The 18905-nt window shown below is 44.0% G+C and overlaps 1 pseudogene; it reads left to right on the top strand.

The window, feature by feature from the left end:
* Positions 1 to 347: 347 nt before the first annotated feature.
* LOC148591844 (structure-specific endonuclease subunit SLX4-like) lies at positions 348 to 18047 on the top strand (annotated as a pseudogene).
* The last annotated feature ends 858 nt before the right edge of the window (positions 18048 to 18905 follow it).

Here is an 18905-nt window from a genome sequence, read left to right on the forward strand (position 1 = left end):
AGGGCTTCAGTAAATCTTTCTGAAGCCCTCTAGCGTACCATGAAGATCCTACACATGCTTTGGGCAGATTGAAATGCTTCACTTCCATTCCAAAATCCTCTGAACAAGAAAGTCATCACTGTGCTGAGTGAAAATAAGCAGGGTCCTTGGAGAATGTGCTGCACTAAATGCTATAATATATTCTGTGCAGATGAATTAATCACAGAGGAAAGTCCACCGTTGGAACAGTGGAGAAGTGCTGGCGTCTGAAGAATGAAGGCGGCGAGCCAGAGAAGACGCAGCCCTGACTGTTCCTGAGATCTTTCCCTGTAGCGCTGCTAGGCAGCATTACTGCAGCCTGCAGCACCATGGATGAAGAGGACAATGAATTTAAAGTAGTGTGGGCAAAAATTGTCGGTAGGGCAAAGAAGAAAGCTGAGGATACTGAGGAGAAAGCTGAGGATACTGAGGCAACAAAGAAGGTTCAGAAATGGATAAAGACCACTACAACAGGCAGATCTGTTCCTGGGAGCCAAATCGATCAGTGCTTTCCAGTAGTGAAGGGGAAAGATTTGCCACAAAATTTGGGTTCTAAGGTGCTGACAGGGATGCGTGAAGAAGACGATGATGCTGTGCCCTGCAGTAGTGGTGGGACGTCACAAGAAGACAGGAGAAGCGCTTTCCCTGACAGCCAGCTGCGCACAGTGACCAGTTACTCTACCAAGAGGAATCTGACAGGTGCGTGCACTGAAATCTTTCAGACAGAAAATAGGCTAGTACTGAAAAGACTCAGTTCAGTAGAGCTCTTTAGAAGTCTGGAGGAGGTATGCAGTTCTTCAGTAAGGTGAAACCTAAGTGCTGAGTGATATATGAGGGAGTCATTACCTTTTTTTTTGCGACTTCAGAATGTAAATCATCCCTCAAATCATCAAGAAGCAAGTTTAGATTATATCAAAGTGTTTTTTCACAGTGTGTTATTGTATTGAATGTTGAATTATGTTGCCATTGACTGTCACCAAGGCCAAAAAAATAAATTAAGAAAGGTTCTGGGTTAATTCATGAAGGATTGGTCTTTCAGTGATGACTAAATATGATGACCAGAAGGCAGTCACCAGTGCATGAAATCCTTAAACTGACAGCTAAGGTCAACCAGGAGAAGGATTATTTTGTGCTTGTTCTGCCTGATACCCTTTCGTAATTATCTACTAGTGACTGCACTCAGAAACTGGGCTGGTGAGATCTTTGGTCTGATCTCACAGGTTGCCTCAAAGCAGAGCGGAGATACACTGAGCTGTTAGCCTGCTGCTCGTTACCACCCCTCCTTAGGAACACCTGTTGCTTGGTTCTGAGCCTGAAAGTCCGAAGCATGGATAGGGCTTGAAGATCAGAGTAGAAACATGTTCATTTTTTTTGACTATCTCAGGTTGCTGTTTTGGGAAGCTTCCCAAGAGCTCCCTGGGCAGCTCAGTTACCTGTTTAATTCTGACTGGGAAACTGTGCTTTGTCCCCTTCAGTGAATGCTCCGAGTGACTGTTCCCAGACTACACTATCCTTCCGTCCTTCACAACCAGAGACCTGCTCTTCAGACACCTTGAAGACACCACTGCTGCCTGGGTCGAAGGTGCGGGCAGCAAAGCTGGCGGTGGAGGGAATGCAGCAGTTCAAGAGAGTGGCACCTGAGCAGCTAAAACATAGCCTGGGCGATAGCTTGCCAAAGGCTGCAGCTAGCAGGAATTCCTCTGATGAAAGCGAGGAAGAGAACCCGGAAAAAGGTACGTTTCTGCTGTTATTTAGCTCCTGTGTGTGCATGGAGAGTGCTGAGGGCTGCTTAGGGTGATTGCATGAGCAGCAGTCTGGATTCCTGGGCTTTGTTCACAGCTGGACAGGTGGCTTGTGTGATGCTGAATAAATCGCTCCACATGTCTGAGAACTTGCTTTCTCTATTGATAAATGTGTATTGATCTCTATACTTTTCTCCTAGATCTTTTGTGAGGCTGAAATTTGATTTTATGTTAAATTCTGGAGAGAGAATTTACTTTCTGGAAACAGGTTGAGATTCTAAGAGCATCAGTAAATCCAGTCGTTCTTCTCAGGGGCAATATTGTGTAGCTCATATAAATATGACCTTAGTTACTCCGTGTCTTCTGTAAATCTCTGAGCACTTACAAAATAGGATGTTCTATGCAGATGAATTGAATCCGTAGCAATTTGAATTCATAGCACTTTTTTTGGTGTTTTGGTGCTTTAAAAGTCAAGGCCCCTTTAAAAGTCAAGGCCCTGCTGGTTCTCTATGGACATGAGAATTTCCTGTGTTTAATATGTAATGTTTAAGACCCCATGTTCTCCCAGAAACTTCATCTAAAACATAACTCTCCTTTTGGTTCTGATACATAATGTGCGATGAACCAATTGCCACCTTCCACTCCTGGGGTAGTGCTCTCCTGTACTGTTTGTGCATTCCCTTGTGAGAAATGAGATGTGAAGATGCAACAGGAAGATTGCAGGGGTTTTTTAAGTTAATAAAATAATCATGACAAATGTAACAGTTTCATGCCTTTCACTACAAGATGTTTAACTCTATCATCTCTCCCTTCTGTGCCAGTTACCCACGATCTTCCATCCACAAAGGACGATGGTGCTTTGGCTTTTGCCCTTCAGCAGAAGATCAAGGAGGAAGTCCCGGAAAGCCTAGAGGAGAAGGGCTTGTTTTTTTGTCAGATCTGCCAGAAGGATCTTTCAGCCATGAACATAACACGACGGGGGCAGCACGTTAATAGGTGAAGCACTAGCATGAAAGGCCAGTGTGGCTTTCAGCAGCAGTGCCTTAGAGAAGATGTAATTGCAGACTAGGTAGCAAAGCTACCCATTAGTGTCCATTTCAAAATCAGCCCATTTCAACACCATTTATTCAATTAAATAATGATTTCCTAAGAACATTTGGTATGTCAGCTGTTTGCAAATCTGAGCTATTCGCTGAAGGAAAGATGTGATACTGTTTTGCAAGATGAATAAATACATAGACTATGCACTATATACTTTTGTAAAACTATGCACTATATACCTTTGTAAATACTATATATATGCACTATAGACCTTTGCTTTCCACAGGTAATGAGAGTGGAAGGCTAAGGGAAGGATCCTTGTGTTTTCTTTTGTCAGAATGGTGTGGGCTTAAATTGATGCCAGCACTCTATAACAGTTTCCTTAGTGGTAAATATCAAATACTGTTAAAACATTACATACAGCTAGCTCTTTATAAATGAAAAGTCTGTGCTTCTCTGTAAAGAAAGTATTGTAAACAGCTTGCTTAAGTAGTTGGAGTTGCTCAATTACAGCATTTCAGGAGGCAAGGTTCAAAAAGAGCATGTCATGTCATGTCATGTCATGTCCATCATCCTCCAGGTGTCTGGATGAGATGGAGGCAGCAGAGATCTCCTCCTCCAGCAAACCAGCAATCCCTGATTGTCTCAGCTGTGGCAAACATTTCCAAACTTCCGAGAGCCAAACTACTCACTTGAAACGCTGTGCTGTGAAGATGGATGTTCCTCCTAAAATGCTGCTTCAGGCACTGCAGGTGTCTCAGTTTGGAGTTGCCTCTCCTAAGTATCCCAGGTAAGATTTTGGTGAAAATCTTGCTTTCCTTCAAAAGTGATCAGGTGGTGGATGACTATGAGTCAGGAGACAGGAGCAAAATGGGAAGTAAATAATCTTACACTAATTTGTCAGAAATATTTATGCTCTGAGAGGTAATTATGTAATAAAGCTGAATAGCGTGGTTGAGCTTATTAAGCAGAACATGCTATATGAGCATACAGTCTCTTCGGAGTATCTGTGTTTCCAAGGCCTCAGCTTTTCGGCTCGTTGCTGTCCTGGATACATGGGCCTTATCCACAGAGTCAAGGAGGAAACATACAGGCTGTTTTGAATTGTGCTGGGTGCAGAGATGTATCTGCTCTTTGGGATTTGAGCAACATGTTCAGAGTATAGCGAGTGGTGCCTGCCTGAAATGTATCCAAAGGACTTTTAAGTCTTATTGTGCTGAGGAAAGGCCATTGCTTGTTTACTGTGGAAGTGTAAGATTGGCAGAACGGTTTTGGTGACGGTCTTCTTGACTTCAACCTGATTTTTGCCCTTTGATACAAAGTTTAGGTTTGAGATAGCAGATGGTTAAGGCCATTCCTGCCCTTGCAAAAAAAAAAAAAAAAAAGGCAGTTTGTCAGTGCTGCAGTCTTATGTTTACCTTTCCAAAATAAGATTTTCTCCAAATTGCTGTGAATTCCACACATGATAAGAAATCCTTTTCTTTCCTCCACAGAAAAAACTACTGTTGATGCTTTCTTATTATTCTGGATATGGGAATCTCTCTGAGGAAGTGGGGCAGCTGGTCTGAAGTGCTCAGGGTTTCTTGTCTCTGATCCAGTTATGTTAGGTTAACTTGGGCTTTCTGCTGCATTCTTACGTTTCAGCAATCAACCAAACATATCAAAGCGCAAAGAGTTCTCCGGAGATGACTCAAAGGAAATGAAAAAGAGGATCAAAATGGAACCTCAGGATGAAGATCTGCAGGTTGCTATGGCAATGTCACGCTCTCTCTTGGAGCAAGAAAAACGTGAACAAGCAGCAGTAGCTGCAAATATGAAACCCGTGGCTGCCTTGCCAATCAAATGGAAGCCTGGATCAGGTATGTGTCACCGTGAGTGTCTCAGGCTATATTATTGGAGGAGTGATGCAACAGCCTGCTCTTCACTACCAACTTTTCTGTTGGGCATAGGGGATGACAAGCACACTTCTGTTTCATTTAAGTTGTCCGAGATGGAGTAATGCAAAGTATCCACATACAGATAGCCAAGGGAGGCTGCAGGATGTTTCACTGAAATCCATTCTGAGTCTTATATTTATTTCACTGGTTGATTGTTTCAAAACTATAGAATGTTTTTAAGATGAGTTGTTTTTTTTAATAAATCCCAAAGGGAAAACATGAAAAGACCATTGTTATTTTTTTTGCAGTGCATTTTTCTTATTCACTGTCCCATACCCTTGATTATGCAACTTTTTCATCCTTCTCTCCTTGCTCTGCTTTCTTTCTGAAGTATATGTGCATACAACTACACACGTTGAACCTGTGGTTTGCTATTTAAATGCACAAAAATGGTCAGAAAAGAAGCCAGTTGCCCTGGGGGAAGGTTGAGTTCTGCACATAGGAGACACTTTGCTCTTCGTGGCTCTCCTCAATCTCTTCCTGCTGATAACCACTGCCAATTATATTGGGAATTAGTAAGTCAAAGGCAGTAAAGAAACAGACCTGAGAAACAGACCTGACAAATGATAGCTGTGCAGGATTCATATGTGCTGTGGTTTGACATGAGTGACCATCACCAGTGATCAAGACGCACCAAAAGCAGTCCTTCATGGCTTTGGAGTCTTTTTTCTTCTCTCTCTCTCTCTCTCTCTCTCTCTTTTTTGAGTGAAGCGCTGGTAACTAGCCAAAAGCACTGTACGGTCACTGTTCAAAGGGTCTGGAAGGTAGCCTGCACATAGGTATCAGTTGCTTTCATAGTGATCTGATTTGACAGCTCAGCCCAGCAGGACCATGTGTGCACGAATAAGTCTTCCCTGAAGGTTTGTTTCTCTGGCAGAAGTAACGGGAGACTTGGGACTTATTGCAGAAATCTTGTGTTCTGCTGTAGTTGCATTTTGATCATTGCCAACTGCAACACTTGAAAAAGCTGGCAGGTTCAGTTCCTCTGCTTATGTGTTCAGCTGTTCATTTATTTGGGTTTCTTTTGCTTTTCTTTTTAAAGAGAAAAGAACACGTAAAAGAGGCCCAACTACTCCTCCACCGTTACTGCTGCGGGATCCAGAGACAGCCCGCAAAAGGACTGAAGAGCGAGCCGCCATGGTGCTTACACAAGAGATGGAATTCCCTCCCACTCCTCGGCTTCCCACCAGTAGGATTTTGGAGGATGGATCTGAGAAAACAGACTGGCTCATGCCATCGCCCAGAAACAAGGACTGCCCTTTATGGAACAGCAGTGCTCTAACAGGGCCCTGCGACCCTGAATCATTCTACACTGCTGAACTGACCCCTCCAATCGTACCTTGCATAACTGTGCAGGTGGGATGCTCTTTTCTCCTTCCTCTGGTATTTGTGTGCCACAGTTTACTTGCTCTGTAGCCCTTCTCTTTTCTGCCATTTAAGTGAGTCACCCCATGCTCTGCATGCTCTCTGCTCCTGCACAACTGTCCCCTGGTCTCACACAAGTAGGTTTGGTGATCTTGAACTTTCACTTCTCCCTTTTGGACAGGAGGCTGAGGCTTGTGTTGCCATGCTGTTCTTTGGGCTTTTGGAAGACAAAACAAATGGGAGCAGAGCACTGAGTGAGAGGGCTTGAGCCTCTTCATTTTGCCACTAGCTTAGCTATTTTTACAGTAGCCTGACTCTTGTGTTCCTTCTTGATACTTTTCTCTGACTGATTATAATCAGAGCCTTTCTCTTTCTTTACTCATGTTTTGTATCAAGGCAGCAAGGAACAGTGTGGAAAGTTCACACTGAAGATGGATGCTTGTGTGTTACACTGAGGAGGGGGTGGGCACTCCTAGGGTTGTAAAGTGAAGCGTTTGCATTTCAGGCTTTCCCCATGTATCCCACTGCCTGAAGCTGCATGCAGGACTGTGATCCAGTTTTAAACCGAGCGGTCTCACTCTGTTATTATCCAGATGTCTTGCCTCTCGTTTTTCTGTAGTTTTATAAATGCTGCCTACAGAAACAGACAGGACCTTTTAGTCTGTCGCCTTATAGCACTATCTTCTTGGAGAGCAAGTATGTATCTGGGGATCGCTCAAAGTATTTTATTAATATTTATTAAGATATTTTGAAAGTATGAACTAGAGATCAATTCAGAGACTGTACTCTGAACTCTGCAAATACATACAAAATTAATTTATTGATGTCTTTTTTTTTCTCTCCTTTGATCAGATTTGTAAGTCAGAGACTTCTCTGCCATCAGTGGGATCTGATCAACCAGAAGTATCTCAGCAACTTCAGCCTGATCTCAGTCCTCATTATCCTGCTTCTCCAGAGACTGGAGAAAAAGCTGCTGATGAAGCCGACTCCGGCTCTGAACAGGCTGGACAGATTTCATCTCAGGGCGAGAAGGTTCATGTTCAGACTCTGCAGCAACTGATTGAGTTGGCCATGGAAGCACAAACTCAGTGGAGGCTTGAGCTTAACGACGCTCAGGAAGTAGAGCAGCCAAGTAAGTTCTGGCAGCCTCATGAGCCTCCTCTCTGGTGTCATCAGCTATGAGGAGCCACGTTTAGCCATACTGAACTTGGAGAGCAGTGGCAGCAGCCGCAAGATGATATTGTTGATCCAGGGGGTGATATTTGGGGGCATTGTTCTGTAGTAGGCTTTAGGTACAATCAAGTTGACATTTCTGAAATGATTCATAGATCCCAATATTTAAGAAGAGCTCCTCTTAGACAGCAGCTTCTAAATTTTATTTTAAAAATCCTTTAAAGGTGTCAGATACATTTCTGCCAGCCGGGGGCCCAGACACGGCCAATAGTGAGGCAAAAATATATCCCAAAAATATATGCTCTTTTCTGCCTAGTAGCTTTTGCCGACAGCACTGTCTTACGAGGTTTCACCAGGAGAAGACCTGGTGAAAGAAGAGCGTAAGAGATGATGTTGTGTTGGTACATGGATACACAGTCCCTGAAGTTGATCTGTACAGGCTGAAAAAAGTACACCACCTAGAATTCCTTCAAGAGCAGCTCTAACTTCCCTGGTTACAGTGGTGTGCATTGCACAACGGCACATTCCAAGACCTTGGAATGGTAGCCTTAAAATTGTCCAACCATTTAGCATAATATATGCACTGTGTGTCTCCTGTTCACTCATCAGTGAAGACTATGGTTGCTAAATCTAATGTCTCTCTGCTTTGTACTTGACTTGGGTAAAATTCCCTCAGTTCTCCTATTAAGCTGCAGCAAATGGCTGCTGGTCATATGCCAAGAAAACCAAATGCATCTGATAAAGCCAAGAGGGGGAGGCTGAACCATTCAGCTCAGAAATGTCAGCCTGGGACAGGAGTCTCTTGGGGAGTTGTCATGGCAAGGAGGAAATGGCAGTTAAGAGTTGCCACTTCGTTCTGTCTTACAAGAAGGTTGTACATGACTTGAGATGTGCCTTTTCTTCTTTGAGGAAAAGAATTGACTTCCAGTGATTCTTCACTAAGTGGCTTTGCCCCTCTACCCATAGAGAAGAGATTCCCGAGAAGCAACGATATAAATGTAAGGACAAATGTTATTTTTCCCCTTTTTTGTATTGTTTATTTGCACTGTATTTTTGTATTGTTTATTTGTTTAAAAAAAACAAAAAGCCTCTCCTATTTGATTAATTTCCAGAAGTATGGAGTATTTCCCATTCATTTTCACAGAAACAGAGATGTTTAAGCATTACAGTCACTCACAGGAATCATCCTAGGCAAAGCTGAAGTCCAAATACGTGATGTTTCATTGATGCCCACAGGCAGGCTTGTGGGTGTTTCAGAGTGTTTGTCCTACTTAATTTAAAATAACAGGTAACATAAAGCAAATTTGTGCATAATTTACACAAAGAGAACCAGGTTAAATATTGAGGCTGTAGTGCATAGAGTATTTGGGGGTAGTTACTAGGGATGTATCTGCTCAGCACTTAGGTAGTACTCTGCTTTGATGCCCAGCCTAGATGACACAGGCCACACTTCCTGGAGACCAGGAGAGACAGAACTGTCTGGGGTTTCATCCAGGCTCATGTACGCACCCATTTTGCATGGTTCTGACCAGAACTTTGTAAATGCCTCTCCTCTTATCTTCCTTTCCAGTCTTTCTTTTGCACAGAGAATGGTGCAGCCAGAATATTTCTGTTCTTACTTAATTTCCCCATTTTCGAGTCATAATTTTAGTGTCAGCAGGAAGGCTGTTCTGGGCTTCCTGCCTGGAAAGCAGTGCCTGCCTTCTCGAGGTACCGTCTTGCAGGTGTCCTACCTGCCAAGAAAAAGAGAGCAAGAAACACCTAACAGGTTTCCAGACTGAGCTTCCTGTCTTGCCCTTGGAGAGCAGTCCATGACGTGCAGAGTCTCCTCTAGCCCACCTGTGAAGCCTGGAAGAAATGGCCCAGCGTGTGCTGCCGTTTCCATGCTAACTGGTATTGGCTCCTTGCAAACACACTGAAGCAAGTAGAGAGGTTGAGTTCCCACTGAACTAACCTAGAAAGCTGCTAATAAAATAAAGAGCTCTGCTGTTTCTGGTGGAACTACATCTCATGGAGTTGGATAAAACTTGCCTTTCTTCCAGTCTGCGCTAGGGTCAGAAATTACAAGGTCAACAATTAGTGTCTCAGGTAAAGCTGCTTTCTACTTACAGTCAGGCAGCCTCCCTCAACCATGGGCTGCAGGTATTTCACGCTTCTCTGAAGCACTGGCCACCTCCAGAAGCAACACTGCTACCTAGGGAGTCTGAGTCTTTAGAAGATTGCTTTGTATGGGTTTGTAGTAGGGGTAGTGCCAGACATTAAACTAGTCACAGATAGCTTGGGCAACCAGCCTTCCCCAAACTTTCAGTAAAGGAGTTTAAAATTATAAGAGTAAATACTTAATAAATAAATAAATAAAGGAATTTTCAAAGGAGATTTCAGTAACAAGTGCACAAGTTCCTTTGGACTAGATACCTGCATTTCTTTTATTCCGTGTTGCCCCCTTGTTGCAGAGGGTTTCTTCCCAGGTGTCATTGCTAGACCAAAACAGTGAACAAGAGAAGAAAGGCTCATTACCTTGCCCCTGGGTCATCCTCATTCCTCTTGCTCTATGCAATTGTTATGAACTGAGTTCAGTTCCATCAAGGTGGGAATTACAGCTTTCAAAAACATGGTGGAAGACAGCAGAGCAAGAGGCCAACTGCAGGCAGTGGCTCTGCCACATCAGGAAATGATGTGGTAAAGATCCGAGGACGATGATGTGCTGTAATGCAAAAGGCTGTTCCACAAGTAGAGTGGAAGACAGCATGTGACTGCCTCTTCACAGCTGCTAAGCTTTGAAGAGAGGAGAAGGAGGGAAACAAAGCCAGAGATGTGTGTTGGACTAGGTTGCTTACGTCTCTTATGGAAGACCTTGCACTGATAAGGATTCTGTTAGTCCTGAGAAGGCAAAGGCAGCCATACCCACGCTGGGACCCAGAGTACAGCAGTGCTGACAAACTGGGCTGTTGCCTCCTTATCTGCCAGGAAAATGCCTTACAGCTGTAAAAACTCCTGTCTTTGTGTCCCTTCTATGTTCTAGTCCTCTTTCAGGATGCTGGCAGAAGATTACAATATCATGGTTAACAACGCCTACTTGAGTGATATCCAGTTTCAAGTGGACTCTGGAGAAATCCTTTATGCCCATATGTTTGTGCTGTATGCACGCTGTCCACGGGCTGTTCAGCTGGTAAGTACTGCTGTTAGACTTTTCTCTTCCCCTCGAGTAAAGCCCCTTTGCAGTAACAGGAGTTTGACCGTCTATTCCAGACTGATCACAACAAATGAGTTAGTGATGCCGTACAGTAAGCACAGAGTATTTGGAGATCCAGTGGCAAGTCACTCTGGACCTGCTGATTATGGAGTAGACAGTATTTACAAGCTGTGCTTGTAACTAACCCAGACAGAGGTCTGTCACTCCCACAGGTGCTATGGAGGTAGCTGCATTGACCTGTGCCTTTGGCAAGGCCAGTGAAGTAATTTCTGTGTTTCCAGAAGCATTTTGGTTCATATAGTTTCCAGCCTGCTCCTGTGCAATTTTCTGCAAAGGCAATGAAAGGCAGTGGGCTGAAGACAGGAACTTGCCCTCTGACAGAGCTGCCACCAGACCATACCAACTTCTTGACAAAGTTTTGTCATTCTTTCTGGAATCAGTAGAATTCGTTTTGTCCTCATGCATGATTACAGCAGTTTCAGCTCAAGGTGCTTAGGACCATTTATGAGGGGTCCTTGAAAGCTTCAGGGTACAAGTTAACAGCTGTATGGAGCTCCCTATTCCCCAGGGAGCTCTGTATCTCTGGTCATTTTAGCTTCCCTCTGAGGCATCAAATCCTGGCCATAGGAACAGACTTTGACACAAAAAAAAAAAAAAAAAAAAAAAAAAATTAGTGGCCTGATAGAGAGCAGATACTGCTGGTGTTGTTCCTTTATGAGGAAGTGGACCTTGTTTGCTTTCCTTTTACTGCACAGGTTTACGACGAAGGGATATATGTGAAGGTGAAGGACGATGACGACGAGCAGACGCGCCGGGTGCTGCTGAGCGATGTGACAAAAGAGGCAGTCCTCGCATTCCTGCGATATCTTTACACTGCTTATACTGACATCCCTGCTAGAATCGTGCCCCAGCTGAGGGCTTTGGCTACCAGGTTTGTATCATATGAGTGTGCTTTGGGTCACCTCATGCTTTCAGCCACATGGACTTTAACCTGATACCTTCTGTTGTGGTTTCAGTGGCTTTCACAAAACTCATTTCACTTGAGATGCAAGTACCTCTGCTTCCATCTTAAGTGAAATATGAACACACGAGCATCTTATCCTCATTTTTTCATGAATCTTTCTTCAGGTTACATCTGCTTGAGATTTTCTATTTTTGGTTTATGACTAGAACACTTTTGCCAAGTTTTGTCTCATGATCTTTAATGACAGCTGATGGTGGCAATGGTGATGAGTGTAATTCTCAAAGCATTGCCCTAGTGACACACTTAATCTGAATGAGACTTGCAGAATGTGGATGCAGGCAATGCTAATTTGTTATGTCAGTCATGATCCTAGACATGTGTTAGATAATGAACTTGAAACAGCAGCAGATGAAACACATTCTATCGGATCAAAATCACTTAGTTCTGGAAATGTAGGTGTCCTCCTTTTAAAGTAATTCTGAAAAAGACCAGGAAAAAAAATCTGCTCTTTTATGTTGATAGTCAGTTAAACTCATACCTAATCAAGGAGAACTGATTATCCTCTGTAGTGGCAGCGATGCATTGTTTGGAATGGGGGAAATAAGTGTGAAACCTGAGGAGATTATGGTGACACGGAGTGAAAACCTGAAATTGTTATTGACTTTATTAATGTTGAAACTGCATGTCTAATTTGGCACAACAGTTTCACAAATTAAATTTAACTTTCTTTACAAGACTCACTAGATTGATCAGTCAACTATAACATTTTGGAATTTTGAATGAATTTTGAGGGAGATTAACATTTCTGTTACATTCTTGCAGGTTTGATTTAAGGGAACTTGTGCTCAAGTGTAAGGACTGCGCTGAAGAGAGACAGGCATCTTCTGGAGTGGATCCAGAAGATGATCTCCTCTCTGCGAGAGACGATGAAGATAATGATAACAGAGCTGAGAACTTCAAAGAGCTCCTGAACTCAGTGTGGGTGGGTGAAGATGAGGAAGAAGAAGCTGTGCTAAACCCTGCATGCCAGAAGGAAGACGACAACGGGGTGGGTAAACAGGAGCCGGAGGAAATATATGAGTTTGCTGCAACTCAAAGAAAAATGGTTCAAGACAAACTGGAGATGAGTGAAGGCACAGATTACAACATCTGTAGTGATACTGAGGTAGCCCAAGGTGCGAACCAGCAGACTAAGAAAAAAGAGGCAAAAAGGTCCGTATCTGCCTTAATAAGCAATGACTTCAAACATCTGAGGGAAGACAATGATGTGGAAACATCCAAATGTGACTTGTCTGAAGAAGACAAAATGCAGAATACAAGTGGATGCAAAAATGTGAATGCCACAAGCATCAATTTTGAGTCTTGTCAGTTTGAACCTCAGAAGGGGGTTAGGAGATGGGAAAGTGGGAAAGATTTCAAGTTGTCTCAGGCTTCACATAATATGGGAGAGGGAGACCGCTTGGAAGAACAACAATTCACCAGCTGTTCACCGCACAATGATACTGATAGGCGTGAAAATTATAATGCTTATTTTCAAAAATCAGATAGAATACAGTGAGCCTTCTCCAATGAAAGAAGTTATCAAAGAGTCAGGAAAGGCTGTTAGCGAAAAACATGTTGATGTTAATGATTTGCTTCCTTACTCCAAGTCACAAAAAGACCTCTCTCCACACAGGGATGGTTTTTGTGGCAGTCCTCCTCTCAAATCTTATATGTCTTTTTATTCTGCTGTTGGTTCTTCACTTATGTCTTCAGAATCGGATAGGAAATTTCCAGAGAAGCAAAAACACCAGAGAGAAATCAAAAACCATTCCCGTCTCCCAAAATAGCTTTCCAGAAAGCCAATGAGCAGGACATTACATCAGGAAATCGGAACATAGAGAGCACAATTTCTCCAGAAGAGCTTTCCTGCACTGGTTTCAACAAGCATAAATATGCTTCAGTTTGTTCAGTTTTGTCATAAAAACTCCGGATGTTGCAGTCCAGAACAGAAAAGAGGCTGATATTACTGTTTTATCTTCTGATGATGAAATGGAGCTAGAACAGAGAGGAAGTTACCAGAGTCTGGCTCTCCTGTGAAGGAAATGGAAATCTCCAAGCAACTGAAAAGTGCTAGCATAGCACATGGGCCTGAGATCCCCAAACCTAAACCTAACTCATCATCTGTCACTGAGATACAGCTGAGATCATCCCAGGTCTCATGTCGCATTACAGATGCATCACTTACAAATAATGATGTAAAAATGTCCAGAGAGTTGCCTCCCAGCACCCAGGTAGGTGCCTGTACAGAGAGCAAACAGAGCCTGAACCTGAGCCATGAAAAAGGGCAGAGTCGCGAGGAGTCTTCAGGTATGGACAGCTCCTGGCTAGTGCCAGACACACCACCTCAGACCAAAAGCAGGGATTTTGCAACGCAGACACGTGTCACAAGTATAAACCGTATAAAGCAATCTATGTCTAAACTCGAGACCAAGAGCTTAGTGGCAGGTAACAGTGACCATGAAATGGCTCTCAGCCTCATAAAAGTTCCTGAAACATCGCTGTCAGACAAACAGTTGCCTAGGGAGAACTCAGCTGATGAAAGGAGTCCTTCCAGCAGCCGAGCAACAGAATTATATTCCACCGACACCTCATTACCTTCTCCAGGGGATTCAGATCTTTCCCTTGGCTACACTGGCATGGAAAGGGAATGTGCCAAAAGCTCATCAGTGTCCAAACCTGTGTCTCCATGTCATGAGCAGGCACTGGAAGATGAAACTGATACCAATGTGGTTGAGATAAAGGACAGTGAAGGGAAAGAAGAAACAAGTCGTCTTTCTTTGAGCAGTAGTGTCTCGCTTCATGATGAGCCCCCAGTCCCCGTTGATGACTGCTGGCACGCTGAGGATCCGTCACCATTAAGAGGAAACAGCCAGAACTCCAGCCTGGCTGGCTGGGCAAATGCCAGCCCTGGCAGCAGACCCAGATCTATCTCTTGGGCTTTCGACTGGGAGAGCCCGGTCCGAGACCAGGAAATGAAGGCAGTACCCCTCTTCAGGGCAGTCCTAGTGACGGAGCAACAACTTCGCTTCACCTCAAAAATAGTCCTGTTGAGGCATGGTCATCAGAGTGCAGTATACAAAGTTTCCTGAAGCCCAGATTCTGGGAAGTTTCGGATAGTGGAAGAGGAGGAATTCCACAGATGCTTTTTTTAACTGAGAAGGTGTCAGGCTTCAGCAGATGCCTGTCCGACAGACCTTGCAAAGACTCCCGGTGAGAGCTTGTATCTGTACAGAGTTCACTGAAGTAGGTTAAATTGTTGTCATTTTAGGTGATCATCCTGTTTGTTGTTCACCTGCTATATTGAGAGGGTGTTTTGGCCTTCTAATCCAAAGCAGTCAGGGCCAGGCACAAGAAGGTACAGTCAGCTTCTGATGTGGGGGAGTGCAACTAAATACGTGGGATAGTTGGAGCGTAGCCATTTGTGATCCATTCATGCTGCTGCTTTGACAGTGATCGTATGCATTGTAGAAATGATGAGACATTACCTGGGAGGGGAAAAAAAATCAAACAGCCTTCACTTTGCATGCTAGGGAATGATTATTCCTTGCAGTAATGGGTCTTGTTTTTCATGCATTCATCACTGATGTATGTGCTAACATTTACATGAAGACATCAGGTAAGCTTTGCTTCCAGTGGTAGGAGTATAGAGGTTGGCTAGAAGTAGGTGCCTCTCCTGCCCACGGGTAGGCTCTCTGCATATTTTCCTGCAAAGCTCTTCTGATTTGCCTTTGCTTTGACTTGCCCTGCCCTTCTGTTTGCTGATTGTAGGCTCTTCCAACAGATTTTTGTGTGTCCAGCACTGGTCCCAACTGGAGGACACAGTGAGCGTTTCAGGACGCACACAAGACTAAGGGCCAAGCTGCTCTTTGCCACCAGATTGCACTTAGTGGTGTCAGGAGCTGGGCCTTGTCTGCTTGAATGTCTGATGACACAGAGAACACTAGCCTCTGGGGTCATACCCTTCTGGGGTCAGCTGCTTACTAGGACAGTTCCTTCCATCTAAGCTCTAAGAACAGTAATTTATCCCTTAATATTTATTAGATATATTACTAATTATACTATCTTAAGTAATTAGTTTAACAAGCAGGATTTAGAACATGACCTGAGACTGACTGTGCTTCACAGTATCAGGAAATCAGTATCACTAAATCAGTATCTAATTCAGGCCCCCAGAACCTTGACTTGTTCGGTTTCTTCTGCATCAAGTCTCCTATGCAATTTTCTTCCTTGGGAAAGAACCACTTCACAGAATTCAGTAAACATATATTTTTAATTACCTTGCAGCAGTTCTATCAAAGCCTCCAGTGGGCTTTTTTATTCAGACCTAACATATGGCTCAATTTGTTTTCTGATTTAAAGACAATAAAAAACAATATCCTAGACCCAAGGAAGACGAAAGTGTTGATCTGTTCGGTATAAAGGTATTTAGTAGAGCAGCTTGCAGACAAGTAGTTCTTCTTAAACAGTTACTAGATAACATTAAAATATCTGCCACCAGGAGGGGAAGATATCATCCCTCCTATATCCTTCTGTACTAATTCTGATGACAATTTCATTCTGTTGCAGAACCTGCCTGTCAAGAGAAGGACAAGTCTCCTGAGAAGGACAAGTCTCCTGAGACTCCTATGACACCAATGCCAGCTTACTCCCTTATGAAGACCCCAGAACTGAAGAGGGAGTTGAGCAGGTTAGCACTGCTTCTACAAGTATATCTAGAAAAAAAAAAGTACAAGTACATCTCTTTATGAGCAGAAAAAATACATGGAAGTTCCATCTCCATATGAGGAAGAACTTCTTTACTGTTTGGGTGTCACAGCCCTGGAACGGGCTGCCCAGAGAGGTTGTGGAGTCTCCTCCCCTGGAGATCTTCCAAACCCGCCTGGATGTCACCCTGTGCCACATGTTCTAGGTGTCCCTGCTGGAGCAGGGGGGTTGGACTAGATGATTTCGAGAGGTCCCTTCCAACCCCAACCATTCTGTGATTCTGTGAGAAACCTGCTGGTAGGTGGTGTGAAAGGCAGCTACTGTGCTAAAGGGGAAAACTTGATGGTTTTCCAATATCATGCTCTTCCAGCTGGCCACTGAGCTTCCTGGCCTGGTCACATTGCTGAGCTATAGCAGTGGAAGGCGCAGCATTATATTAGGCTTAAGTCCTACCTTTCTCTTTCAGATTTGGAGTTCGTCCTTTCCCAAAACGCCAGATGGTGTTAAAGTTGAAGGCCATATTCCAGTATACTCACCAGGACGTGGATACGGATGTGGATACTGACACAGAGGATGATATCCCATCCTCCCAGCTTCCCCCACAGAGGCCTCCAGCCAAGCGCCGTAGGCAGCTGAAGACTAACGGGCATGCTGGTGGGAAACGTGCCAAAATCTCAGAAACCGTGAGAAAAAAGCAGCAGGTTGTTAAGGCTTCTTCAGCACTCGCTGGGCAGGGTGCTGGGGGCAAGGGTTTGGTCACACCCCCTGCAACAGGCTGTGCAGCAGCTGAGAAAGGAAATGAAAGGATGTATCAGCCCAGAGGAACCAGGGAGCAGAACACACCAACTGTATCTCCAGAGAGGGGCTCTCTGGTAGCTGATAAGGAGGAGCTGATGCTCTCATCATCTCAGGAATCTTCATATTCTCAGGAATCTTCATCCTCGCTGGATGGCAGTGACGTCTCTACTGGTATACAGAGGTAGGGGAACAAAATACTAACGAAGGAGTCTACTGTGCAGCACAGAGATGAGCTGGGAAAATGGGAAATATAAGTGTCAATGCAGAATACAGGGGATCTGTACTGTAGCCAGCTTCCCTGAGCTTTTATCACTTGAAGTAAGTTCTTCTGTTGTACGTTTCAGTCTAATTGCTAGTGAGCTATTCTGAGAGCACAGAAATGCTCACGGGTGAAAATGCACATGGGCAGAGCTCAAAGCTGGCACTGCAAGGAGCCTCGCAGGGTTGAGTGAGAGCCTGCAAGAGGAGCAGGGAGCGCTGCTCGGTGAGCACTGCGTGTGGTGCTGCACAGAGCAAGTGTGTCAGCAGTAGTGCAGCAGGAGCAAGGAATGCCGGGCAGCACCGGCACAGCTTGATGTGCAGGTTTGCAGAACACGTGGCGTGTTCTGCCTCCCTCCCTTTGGCAATTGCTGGTGTCGGAGATCCTACACAGGGCATTGCAAGGGTTGGCAGCCAGGGACTTGGGCATCTCTGAGTGTGCCCTTGATGACCAGTTGTTTCCTTGATTGTTTTTTGCACTTTTTCTCACTTTTAGTTCTTGTAGCAATATATCCGAAGATGAGGAAGAGGAGCTCCCAGCTTCTCAGACAGCAGCCCAGGAAGCAGATACACTGGACGCAGTGGGAAACTGCATCATTTCAAATTCAGTCCTGTACCACAAGGTCCTCTTTTACGAGCCAATTGAGCTGGCTGCACTGCACCGAGAGCTGAAAGCAAATGGCATGAAGATTTCCAAGGCAAAGCTGATGGATTTTCTAGATGCTTACTGTATCACCTTCACCACGGCTGCAGAGCGGAAGGAGAAGGAAGCCAAAGGCAAGGGGAACGGAAGACAGAGGAAACGCTACTGAATGGAGCCTCTCTCCCATTTCCAGCGGCAGCTGCAAAGATCCCTCCTGTTGGTGCACTCCCCTGCTTCTTCTCCTCTTTATCTTTGCTTTCCATTTTTTCCTAATAAGTTTTAGTTCCCTAATAAGATCTTTTTTCCTGAATCTTCAGACTCTCCAAGTAGTTATTTATTCAGTATTTGAGCGGCCCTACTGATTGCTACGCAGGGGACATCGTGGAAATAAGAGGCCTTTGCTGTCCTTGGTTAATTTGGTGGTCTCTGGTAAAACTCCTCAATCTGTGTGCAGCTGTTCTTCTAAACTATTTCTCATGGCTTTGCAGTGTCCTCTAACACCAGCAATTGTGTGAAAGCCTGGATTCCAACATTCTGCTGTGTGTGTCCAGCATGTAGCAGGTATTGGCGTGCTGGGATCTCCAAGATATAATCTGCTCCATTTTCTGAGGGCTGTGTTACCTTGTCTTTGTAGTCCGATCAGAGCACATCCTTGACAGAGGTGGGGTTTTTTGTTTTTGTTTTTTTAAGGAGATGGTATTATAGTGATTAAATCTCTTCCTTGAACAGTCTCTTCTTAAACCTATTGTAAAAGAAGTTGTGAACATCATCTGGAACTCTTGGACAAACTCCTGGACCCTAAAAGGTCATCTTTTATATGTATTTTGTGAGCTCTTCTGACTTTGATGTGTTTTGAGGGCTTTGGATCTGAAAAGGTCTTGGCAAAAAGGACACATTGTTATTTTTTTTTAAAAAAGGAGCCACTTTTGTAACGTATTTATGTATTCTGGAAATTATTTATATTTTTGATATATTATAGCCTTTTTAATTTATATAAATAAACAGAATAAGATCTTGATGATAAACT

This window comes from Tinamus guttatus, unplaced genomic scaffold (genome assembly GCF_059628265.1).
Source record: "Tinamus guttatus ecotype Peru unplaced genomic scaffold, ASM5962826v1 Tinamus_guttatus_pri_ptg000700l, whole genome shotgun sequence".
Lineage (NCBI taxonomy): Eukaryota > Metazoa > Chordata > Aves > Tinamiformes > Tinamidae > Tinamus > Tinamus guttatus.